The 11,558-nt window shown below is 42.2% G+C and overlaps 1 non-coding gene across 1 annotated transcript; it reads left to right on the top strand.

Annotated features, from left to right (window-relative positions):
* The first annotated feature begins 1,945 nt into the window (after positions 1–1,945).
* LOC138141128 (5S ribosomal RNA) lies at positions 1,946–2,065 on the top strand. The gene has a single exon (XR_011163013.1). It is a non-coding gene; the product is annotated as a 5S ribosomal RNA (ribosomal RNA).
* The last annotated feature ends 9,493 nt before the right edge of the window (positions 2,066–11,558 follow it).

An 11,558-nucleotide genomic window follows, 5' to 3' on the forward strand; every position in this document is an offset into this window, starting at 1 on the left:
GCTTGTTTTTTGGCTGTCTTCGAGGAAGCCTTGTCGGAAGTCGTCGCGACGGCGGTACGTTTGGCGGATGATTTTTTCGTCTTGGATGCGGCGGACGAAGCGGGTTTCCTCTTGTCGGAGGCGGAGGCGACTTTGGCACCACCGGAGGTGGACGAGGCGAGCTTGAACGAACCCGACGCGCCCTTACCTTTCGTCTGAACCAGAGATCCCGACGCCACGGCGCCTTTCAGATATTTCTTGATGAAAGGGGCGACCTTTTCGGCGTCGACTTTGTAATTTGCGGCGACGAACTTCTTGATGGCCTGAAGAGACGATCCTCCGCGTTCCTTGAGTCCCTTGATGGCGTTGTTTACCATCTCGGATGTCGGAGGATGGGACGGTTTCGCCCTGGGATTTTTCGCTTTTTTCTCTTTCTTCGCGTGGGATTGAGGGGGTGGCAGCGGAACCGGTGGTGACCGATGATGCTGTTTGATTTTCGACGTCGGCCATCTTTCACGTTAAAACGTTAAAAGTTAATAATAATTATTGAAAAAACACTTGCTCACACACGTACACTTCGAGCACCTCGTGAACGAGAATTGAACAAAAAAATTTTCTAAGTCTTTATAAAATAGTCGCCACTGCGGACGGAAGACTGAACGCGCACCGCGTCCGCCGTCGAAGAAATTGCAGGCCTCGGAATCGTTGCCCGCGTGATGGCATCGTCCTCTTTCCTCGATCACCATCGCCACCGTGTGATCAAGCTGGCCGAACTCGGTTTCCGAAGTTTCCCTGGAGATAGCGAAGTTCGTCTCGGAACGTCGGTGGGTTTCGAATCAGGTACACGCCCCTCCAACCACCAGCCCTAAATCCGGGTCGTCACGGTTTCGATTCGGGACCGACGGTTTACGTCGGCGGTGCGGGGTAGACGCGTCGATTCCGGGAATCCATATTTCGTTCGCCGAAATATTGGTCCATCTCTTCCCGGAATACCGCGCCACCTTCTCGATTTTACGACATCTTCGCGTCGCCAAACGCTTCCGAAACGGTCGAAGCACAGAAAGGACCTGGTGTTCGAACCGAGGCAATTCCGACAACAGGATGCCGCGAACCGCCTCTCCGACGTTCAGGTCGATCGTTTTCGGCGGAAGTTGAAACGGGACGAGTCGACGACGGGTCCCGTTGCCGTCCGGACCCTTCGGGACGGCCGAAAGTCCGTCGAGAGGATCATCCGAAAGGAGACGGTCTTCATCGTCCGACCGATGCCGCACCTACGAGTTTTCCGATATTTTCTTCGACGGATCTTCAGGTTTTCTTCCTTTCTTCCGTCTTTCTCTCTTCGTAATTTCGTGTCCGACCTGCGTCGTCCGAAGTCGGGGTGAAGATCGAAGAAAAAACGCCAAAAATAACAACTCGTCAGCCACGCACACCGCGTTCGAATGTCTAACGGTCCAACTTGGATTTTCGAAGATCGCCGAATCCGAGGGACGATAAATAATAATAATAATAATAATAATGGTAATAAATAATAATGTTAATAATAATAATAATGATATGATGATTATAACGATAATTATTATAGATAGGTAAATAGAAACACAGGTCTCCTCTCGAAAATCGGAACTTCCTGATATTACTTACATATTTCGGTCGATCCAAATGTGGGAATCTCGTCGTCGTCGGAGCAAGCAGCGCGGTGGGTGGGGTGAAATTCTGGATTTTCCACCGCCGCCGGCGGTCGAAAAATGTGCGACGCGGGAGATCGCCAGTCCGTCTAGTAGTCTCTCTTGTCGTTAGAGCGTGACGTGGTGGTTGTTGTGGGATTTCCCGTTAGTTCGGTCCGACGTCGGTCGTCAGAGGGTAAGTGCATACGGAAACGAAACGCATCGCGTTTTGATGTTCATATTCGTGCATCGGAATGTTAAAAGCAATATATTTTACACCAACGATCACACCTAAACACCACGGCAACGGCCATACCACGTTGAAAAGCACCGGTTCTCGTCCGATCACCGAAGTTAAGCAACGTCGGGCGCGGTCAGTACTTGGATGGGTGACCGCTTGGGAACACCGCGTGCCGTTGCCCCCCAACACTTTTTGTTTTTTTTTGAAATCCATAGCAACCACCGAACCGATTTGTTTTTCGTGCAGGTATTCGGAAACATGCACAGACCCGTATCATGTAGATTCATAGCTTTAAGTACTAGATAATTAAGAAAACAATTTTTTTTGTCGATTAATTGTAAACAATTGCAGAATAAAAACTCGTCAAACGGTAAAGGTTGTCGTTCGATCACCGAAGGTAAGCCACGCGGGCAGCGGTCAGCACTTGGACGGGTGACCGGTTCATTATATTCCTTCCGTGAGTTTAACAAAGATAACATATGCAAATGTCGTAAGTGCGACGAGGAAGACGGCGATCTTTTAATGTAAAAAAAATATATATTAGGTTACGCGTACATGCCACTTTGACTGCTGCTTTATTTTTTTGGTTTTTAAATAATTAGAGATCTGAATTCAACATATCAGTTCTATGTTATAATGGACAGACAATGTTGTATTCTTGGCCCCTAACACGTTAAGACCAACATAAAAACTAGAATAACTTACCATTCGTTAAACGTTAAACAATTTCGAACCACGTTTTTTTGAGCTCGAACAAACTCATAACACAACACTCATTTATTAGTCACTGGACCATTGTAAAACGAGAAGAGAGAAAAACCATGCGAAACTATTTTTAAAACGAAGAGAATAAAGGTTTTAAATGGTAGGGCTGTATGACAGACTTGTCAATTATCGTGGGGGGTACGGCTGAGATTTATGACGAAATCGAGTGGCGCCGGCGGTCGGTCACTTTCACGAAAGAGGTCTAAACACGGGTCGTTTACGATACCCTCTGGTTACTAGAAAAGTTCTAGACAGATGTTTGTCGGCTTTTCGAGGTATTTATTTGTGAGTCCAAAGACTCAATGGAGTAATATCGGACTGAAATTCCAAGATTTTGCTGTGTAATCCAAAAAACTATGTTCCTCGTAACATTTAACGATGTGTTAATTCAACTATTATTTTAATTTTTCGTATACGTATTTATACTAAAAAGTACAGCGCTTCCAACAGTGAATTGTGAATTGAAAATGTTTCAAAGAAAGATCGATAGTTTTGAAAAAAATTACATATTAATAAATTTAGATAGATTTAGAAGTATACATTGCACTTACTTTTCAAAATTATTGTACTTCTGATTTGGTTGAAATAACATAATATGTAGCAGTCATAGTTGCGATTGTAGAAAAAATCTTGTGTACATTGCAGTCGCGGCTGGTGTTGGGTAAAACCTTTATTTTTTAGGGGGTCATTACCCAAATGACCTCATGGACCAGCCGTTCCTGTTAGGTTTTATATATCAAATTGATTCGTCTGTCTTTTTCATCATGCCTTCGAAAAGCGAGCTCCTGTTTCGCCAAAGTAACTGTGACGTCAATTAAATACGATAATAAAATTCGGTTTTTCCCATCTTCTTTTCGTATCCCACCTCCACCCGGCGGCAGTAGTGCAGTGCTTATCAACATAATTACCGGCGTCTCGCCTCCACATTTTGACTTTTTTGTGTTTTATGTGTTCTCTAAGTCCAAAATTTTTAAATTTTTAAAAAGAGATTGCGGTACTATTCCTGTTGCTGAAATTATAATAATATATTTATTAATTTTTGTATTATATGTCTGTGTTATATTGTGTGAATTTGGAACAGCTATATCTAAAAGATATGCTTGCTTTTGTTGTTTATTTAAAATAATAATGTCTGGTCTGTTATGCTGAATGTGAATGTCAGTTAAAACTGTGCGATCAAAATATAATTTGTAATTGTCATTTTCTAAACAACTTTCTGGTTTATAAATGTAATGTGGTTGTGTATCCTTTAATAAATTGAATTTAACTGCTAAATTCATGTGTATAATTTTTGCGAATATATCATGACGTTTTTTATATTCGCTGTGAGCCAAAACGGTGCAAGATCTTGTATTGCAAATATAAAACCCTCAGCTCTTTAAAATATCTCCCATGTAAAGACTTTTGTTTTATATTTGCTATAGTGTCATATCACGAGCTCTATTGAGAAAATAATTTTTTAGTGAAGCAATTTGATTGTGTTGTAGAATTTCTAGATTTGAAAAACCCCTACCACCATTTTCGCGTGGTAAATTAAATCTTTCAACAGCAGATTTGGGGTGATGTTTACAAAATTTTGTAAAGAGAACTCTAGTTTGAATATTTATATTCTTTAAATTAGTTTTGGACCATTTTATAACACCAAAAGAATAGATTTAATTTTATAATTGAATGTTGAATATGATTTGATTGATTAATACCTAAATATTTATAAAATTCTCCTTTATTTAAATTTTTAATGATTTCTCCTTCTTTAGTTATATATTCTAAATTTTCGTAATGACCACGACATATTGATTGATTTTCAGTTATTGTTAAGTTTTATGTCATCCATATAAAGAAGGTGATTTAATTTAATATTAATTTTATAAATTTTAAGAATTTTAATTAACCATGAATGTGGTACTGAATCATAGGCTTTTTTGTAGTCTATGAATTGTTGTTGCATTATTTTCCAAACGTTTGAGACTTAAAATATTCGTCAAATGTTCTTCTTTTTTTAAATCAGAATACCCCTGACAAATCCGAACATTTTGTTTTGCGGTAGATAAAAATAAACATGGGCCAAGACAGAATATTAATATTCGGTGTGGAATTTTCCTGCGTTCTTGTTCATTTCTATCGAAGTGCTCACGAAAAGTTGTGAATATCAACACTTTGTAATTGTCGTAGTGAAAAATAAAAAAGATAGCTATGGGGCACAACTTATTTCGCACTTCATTAGAAAAGTAACAGTATTAAAATAAAAAAAATATTTTTCTAAATTTCGAACGTTAGGTCTATCCTGACCAGCCGCCAATTAGTGGTATTATTTTATTTTTTGCTGTTTTCCACAATAGTTATTTTTATATTAAATATAAACAATATTTTTTCTATCATTGATTCAAAAAATTGAAATTAAAAATTCAAATTTTTGAAGGAACTCTGAAGTTTCAATGCAGTGACCATGTTGCTAGGTAACTAATAAAAAACAGTGCGTGAAATGAAAAACAGAAATAGTCGTATGCGTTTTGTATGGTTTCTATGGTTTCGATCTTACTAACAATGCAATGAAAATGACCCACTTCAGGCACAGATAACTATGCGTGAATTTCAATTTTTTGAATCAATTATATAAAAACAAAATTGATTTGGCGGCCGCTACACAAAAGTGGTGGGAGGCGAGAACCTGTTTCCGCCGGTCTCCGTTTATGACACAGCTGACGGAAATCTTGTTCTTTTTTTTTCGTTTATTGTTAATTTTAAAATTAATAAATTTTCCCTGGATACGTATTCGACTTATCCGGTACGAGTTATTTTTAAATTAACTTAATGGCCCGTTGCTCTTGTTCTTTTTATCGTTTTATCGTTAGCAATAGTACAATACTCACGCATTTTTAATCTAAAATTAACAAAACTTGAATGGATCGGGATTATCACACTTCTGAATTGAAGTTTTCATTCGTTTAAAATATAATTGATAGTAATACGTAATGCGGATTGCCTAAACGTTGCTTCCATCACGTCAACATCACACATTCACGTTCGCCCGTAGAAATGGCGTGATGCACACGAAATCGATCCAAAAAGGCTCATAATATTTGTGTCACGCGAATCTACGTCGAAAACTAGAAAAAAAAAAAATTCAATTCGAATTTCAATAATCGAAACGATGCGTCGTCGATACTAAACGTAGGTAGTAACTAAAGTGTGATCGGGTGCGATAAAAGTGTCCGTCAATAATCATCATCCGACAATCATTTAATAGACGAACGCTAATTTTTGGCACTCACTCGGACGACAGAACCAGTCCAGACGGAAACCGGGGCGCGGGGTGGGTGGGTGGTTGTATGTCCGTGAATCTGTCCGGCGCCCGTCAACATTTCAGTTATCGTCGCGAGAGTTAAAACGAAAGGTGGTTAGTGTGAAAGTGACGTTTTTTCGTGGAGACACGTTACGAAGGGTGAGTACCTAATATAATATAAAACCAACCGAAAACCCACAATAGTGCCCCGGTTTATTATCGTGAATAGGTGTTTGGTAAATATTTTCTGTATTCCAACTAGCAAGTCTTTTATCAAAAAACTCCGGCAACATGGCTATTGTGGTATTATTGATACCACCTAACTGAAGAATGATTAAAAAGATTATAAAGTTAATAACTAAGTCGACGATTTTATCGGGAAATTGAACGGAGAAACAAAAATAGCTCTTAGCGACAGTTGCCTGAAGTCGCAAATAACGGCGATTGACGAAATCACGTTTTTTTTATTTTAATTCCAATGAACAATACACAGGGTCACAATTATCTGTTATGTATTCTATAATGTTTTGCAAAGTAAATAATGTGAGTTGTCATGCGTAATATTAATTAGCTAAGTAATTTTTGCAAGTATTTTATGTCAGATATGCAATGTATAATAACGTAATGTTGCAAAGTATTTTAATTTTTATGCTAGGTAGAGATAATAAAATAGAAAATGATTTAGGAACATAAAAAATCTCATTAAAACAGGAACAATTGAAATTAAAATAAACATAACATTCTGTACTAAAGTACAGTTTTGTTCACTCCTTTTTTCAAAGTCTTCTGTCCTCTCATTTGCACATACTGCTATTCCAAAACAGTGAAATTGTCTGTTTCAGGGAATCCTTAACGTTCCTTGCTAATGTCAACAACGTTTTCGATGAAACAAAGAGTCGGAAAAATGTCGGCTCATTGTATTCAATAACATACGCGACTACAAAACCATCTGTATCATTTGTAGGAATCGCGGTTTTTTCGATGAGAATTCGTTCTAATTTTTTCTTTCTTAAAAAAGCTAAGTAATTTTAATTTCACTAAAGATGAACATTTAGGCTATATGCTGGGTAATGCAAATCCATCAACCATCAACTAGGTTGTTCAGCAGATGTACGATTGTTTATTTGATTTCTTCTTCCGAAGAGTTGTATTCTGGCAAAATAGAAATTTATTCATAACATAACCTCAATCAACTAAATTATTTCGAATACAATAACCACATAACTACAAGTTGGATAGGCATGGGTGCAAAATACCGATAATGCATGAAACCTAAAGGGCCTACTGTTCATCCAATATATTTACATAGCTTAAATAGCATGTTTATTTTTTATAGAAAAATTTTGCATTTCTCGCTTTCTTAAACTGTATGTAACATTTTTCATATTTTTTCGCTGTCATAATGACATAATAAAAGTTAATTAAAAATCGCTGTTTCACGTCTTTTTCTTTTTTGTTCGAGAGTTTTTGTGGTTCTGAAAAGAACCGTTTATAAATGTGTCGAAAACGAAAAACATCTATTTCGAACTGGTGTACTTGGTGACGGCTTTGGTACCTTCGGAGACGGCGTGCTTGGCCAACTCACCGGGCAACAACAGACGCACGGCAGTTTGAATTTCTCTGCTGGTGATCGTCGAACGTTTGTTGTAGTGTGCCAGACGGGAAGCTTCAGCGGCGATACGTTCGAAGATGTCGTTCACGAAACTGTTCATTATGCTCATAGCCTTACTAGAGATACCGGTGTCGGGATGGACTTGTTTCAACACCTTGTAGATGTAGATGGCATAGCTCTCCTTCCTCCTGCGCTTCTTTTTTTTGTCGCTCTTGGAAATGTTCTTCTGAGCTTTCCCGGCCTTCTTGGCTGCCTTACCACTTGTCTTCGGCGGCATTTTTCAATTCAATTCGATTCAACAAACTCGCGAACTGCTCTGACTCGTGTGCGTGCGTTAACTTTGCACCACCACCTTTCTGATAGGTAGTGTGTTCACCAGAACCCCACCTGAAAACGGGCTCCCACCAATCGTCACGTCCTATTCTCCTATCACGGAGGCTATAAATTCGAAGCACAGCTACCAGCTTTTACAATCGACGAGTCCCGTCCGTCAGTTTTATTACTTCTCGTGGTGTCTAACGAACGAACTTAAAATGTCAGGTCGCGGTAAAGGAGGTAAAGTGAAGGGAAAAGCGAAATCCCGTTCGAGCCGTGCCGGTCTCCAGTTTCCGGTGGGTAGGATACATCGTCTTCTCAGAAAAGGAAATTACGCGGAACGCGTCGGTGCAGGAGCTCCCGTCTATTTGGCCGCCGTCATGGAGTACTTAGCCGCCGAAGTTCTAGAATTGGCAGGAAACGCTGCCCGTGACAACAAGAAGACACGTATTATACCGCGTCATCTGCAGCTGGCCATCAGAAACGACGAGGAATTGAACAAACTCCTGTCCGGAGTTACGATCGCCCAAGGCGGTGTCTTACCCAACATTCAGGCCGTACTTTTACCCAAAAAAACCGAGAAGAAACCTTAAACGAACGATCGATCCATCTCCGTGGCGAAAACTCAAAATATCGGCCCTTCTCAGGGCCACTATAGCTTTTTTTTTTCGTAAAATGACCGATGCATCTTTTCTTTTTGTATTATTATCATTGCGGTCGTCAATTTGGCTGTATGAAGAAAGATTTACGACTGCAATGCCAAAAGGAAAGCAAGGGGTGTTTACGATCTTGGTACATTTATCAGGTAGTCCGTTGTTTCTCGAAAGAACATCATGTTTCTTTTTTTTCCTCTTATTTTTATTTTGTGGTTCTGAAAAGAACCGATTTTGTATTTCGTATTTTATTCTGGTTTTCTCGAACGGTGAAGAGCGCCAGGAAATTAACCTCCGAAACCGTAGAGGGTGCGTCCTTGACGTTTCAAAGCGTAGACGACGTCCATCGCTGTCACGGTTTTACGTTTGGCGTGTTCCGTGTAGGTGACGGCATCTCGGATGACATTTTCCAAGAACACTTTCAGGACTCCGCGAGTTTCTTCGTAGATCAAACCGGAAATACGTTTCACGCCGCCACGACGAGCCAATCTTCTGATAGCGGGTTTCGTGATGCCCTGGATGTTGTCACGCAGGACTTTGCGATGACGCTTCGCTCCTCCTTTTCCCAATCCTTTGCCTCCTTTACCGCGACCGGTCATCTTTTCAGATTATTTCAACTGACACAAAATACCTGCACACCTCGTCCCTAGGAAGTCAACTACCGCAAAATTTCAACTAACGGAGCCTTATATAGATTCAACGGTTCACCATCGACCAATCGACGAAGTCAGCCGTTGACTTTGTTCACGTATAAAAGTACAATTTAATATGGCGGAATTTTTAGTACCCGTTTACCTTTCGACGCGTGCACGTCTAACGATCGTCAGTTTTGTTTTTCATTCGTTTCATTCGAAATGGCCAGGACCAAGCAGACCGCACGCAAGTCCACCGGAGGAAAAGCCCCCAGGAAACAACTGGCTACCAAAGCGGCCAGGAAAAGCGCTCCCGCCACTGGCGGCGTCAAGAAGCCCCACCGTTACAGACCTGGTACCGTGGCTCTGCGTGAGATCCGTCGTTACCAGAAAAGTACCGAGTTGCTCATCCGCAAGCTTCCCTTTCAACGTTTGGTGAGGGAGATCGCTCAGGATTTCAAAACCGATTTGCGCTTCCAAAGCTCCGCCGTGATGGCCCTCCAGGAAGCGAGCGAAGCTTACTTGGTCGGTCTGTTCGAGGACACGAATTTGTGCGCCATCCACGCCAAACGTGTAACCATCATGCCAAAGGACATCCAACTTGCCAGACGTATTCGGGGTGAACGCGCTTAAATTTTTCCACATCGTGTTTCGGAAGAACAACAACATCCCGAGAAAAACGAAACACGAATTTTATAACAAAAAAATCGGTTCTTTTCAGAACCTCAAACCTTACAGGCAAAAAAAAAAAAATATATCGCCCTTCAACCGGAAATGAATAAAATAAAAATGTCAATAATCGGTCGGTCCTCTCGATTCGGGTTGGGTTGCGGTCGTTCGTAAAATTTTATTGCATCCTGTCATCACCTACCTGCCAGCTGATGCTATCTATTTTATTTGGTTTCGCCGTAAGGATAGTTTTATTTCTTTTTTTCGTCGTAGATTATCGTGTGGCCCTGAAAAGGGCCATTTGTGCGTGCCCCGTTGCCGGTAGTACGATGATGACGTCGGAACGAGGCACAGCCGAACGAACATGAGTCGAGTATCCATCCACGTTTCTCACTTTTTCCTCTTCGGCGAAGCGGCCTTTTTCACCTTGACAGGAATGGCTTTGGCTGTCTTGGGTTTGGGTGCTTTGGGTTTTTTAGTCGGACCAGCCTTGTTAGATTTCTTCGCTTTGGAAGGCGATCGGGGTTTCGGGGCGGCTCTAGTTTTCTTTTCTGCCGAGGAGGCGGCCGATTTCTTGGCTTTCGCTGCGGCGGCGGAGGCAGCGACGGCGCTCTTCTTTTCGGCAGCAGTCTTCTTCGCTTTGGGGGAGGCTTGTTTTTTGGCTGTCTTCGAGGAAGCCTTGTCGGAAGTCGTCGCGACGGCGGTACGTTTGGCGGATGATTTTTTCGTCTTGGATGCGGCGGACGAAGCGGGTTTCCTCTTGTCGGAGGCGGAGGCGACTTTGGCACCACCGGAGGTGGACGAGGCGAGCTTGAACGAACCCGACGCGCCCTTACCTTTCGTCTGAACCAGAGATCCCGACGCCACGGCGCCTTTCAGATATTTCTTGATGAAAGGGGCGACCTTTTCGGCGTCGACTTTGTAATTTGCGGCGACGAACTTCTTGATGGCCTGAAGAGACGATCCTCCGCGTTCCTTGAGTCCCTTGATGGCGTTGTTTACCATCTCGGATGTCGGAGGATGGGACGGTTTCGCCCTGGGATTTTTCGCTTTTTTCTCTTTCTTCGCGTGGGATTGAGGGGTGGCAGCGGAACCGGTGGTGACCGATGATGCTGTTTGATTTTCGACGTCGGCCATCTTTCACGTTAAAACGTTAAAAGTTAATAATAATTATTGAAAAAACACTTGCTCACACACGTACACTTCGAGCACCTCGTGAACGAGAATTGAACAAAAAAATTTTCTAAGTCTTTATAAAATAGTCGCCACTGCGGACGGAAGACTGAACGCGCACCGCGTCCGCCGTCGAAGAAATTGCAGGCCTCGGAATCGTTGCCCGCGTGATGGCATCGTCCTCTTTCCTCGATCACCATCGCCACCGTGTGATCAAGCTGGCCGAACTCGGTTTCCGAAGTTTCCCTGGAGATAGCGAAGTTCGTCTCGGAACGTCGGTGGGTTTCGAATCAGGTACACGCCCCTCCAACCACCAGCCCTAAATCCGGGTCGTCACGGTTTCGATTCGGGACCGACGGTTTACGTCGGCGGTGCGGGGTAGACGCGTCGATTCCGGGAATCCATATTTCGTTCGCCGAAATATTGGTCCATCTCTTCCCGGAATACCGCGCCACCTTCTCGATTTTACGACATCTTCGCGTCGCCAAACGCTTCCGAAACGGTCGAAGCACAGAAAGGACCTGGTGTTCGAACCGAGGCAATTCCGACAACAGGATGCCGCGAACCGCCTC

Source organism: Tenebrio molitor, unplaced genomic scaffold (assembly GCF_963966145.1).
Source record: "Tenebrio molitor unplaced genomic scaffold, icTenMoli1.1 SCAFFOLD_957, whole genome shotgun sequence".
NCBI classification, from domain to species: domain Eukaryota; kingdom Metazoa; phylum Arthropoda; class Insecta; order Coleoptera; family Tenebrionidae; genus Tenebrio; species Tenebrio molitor.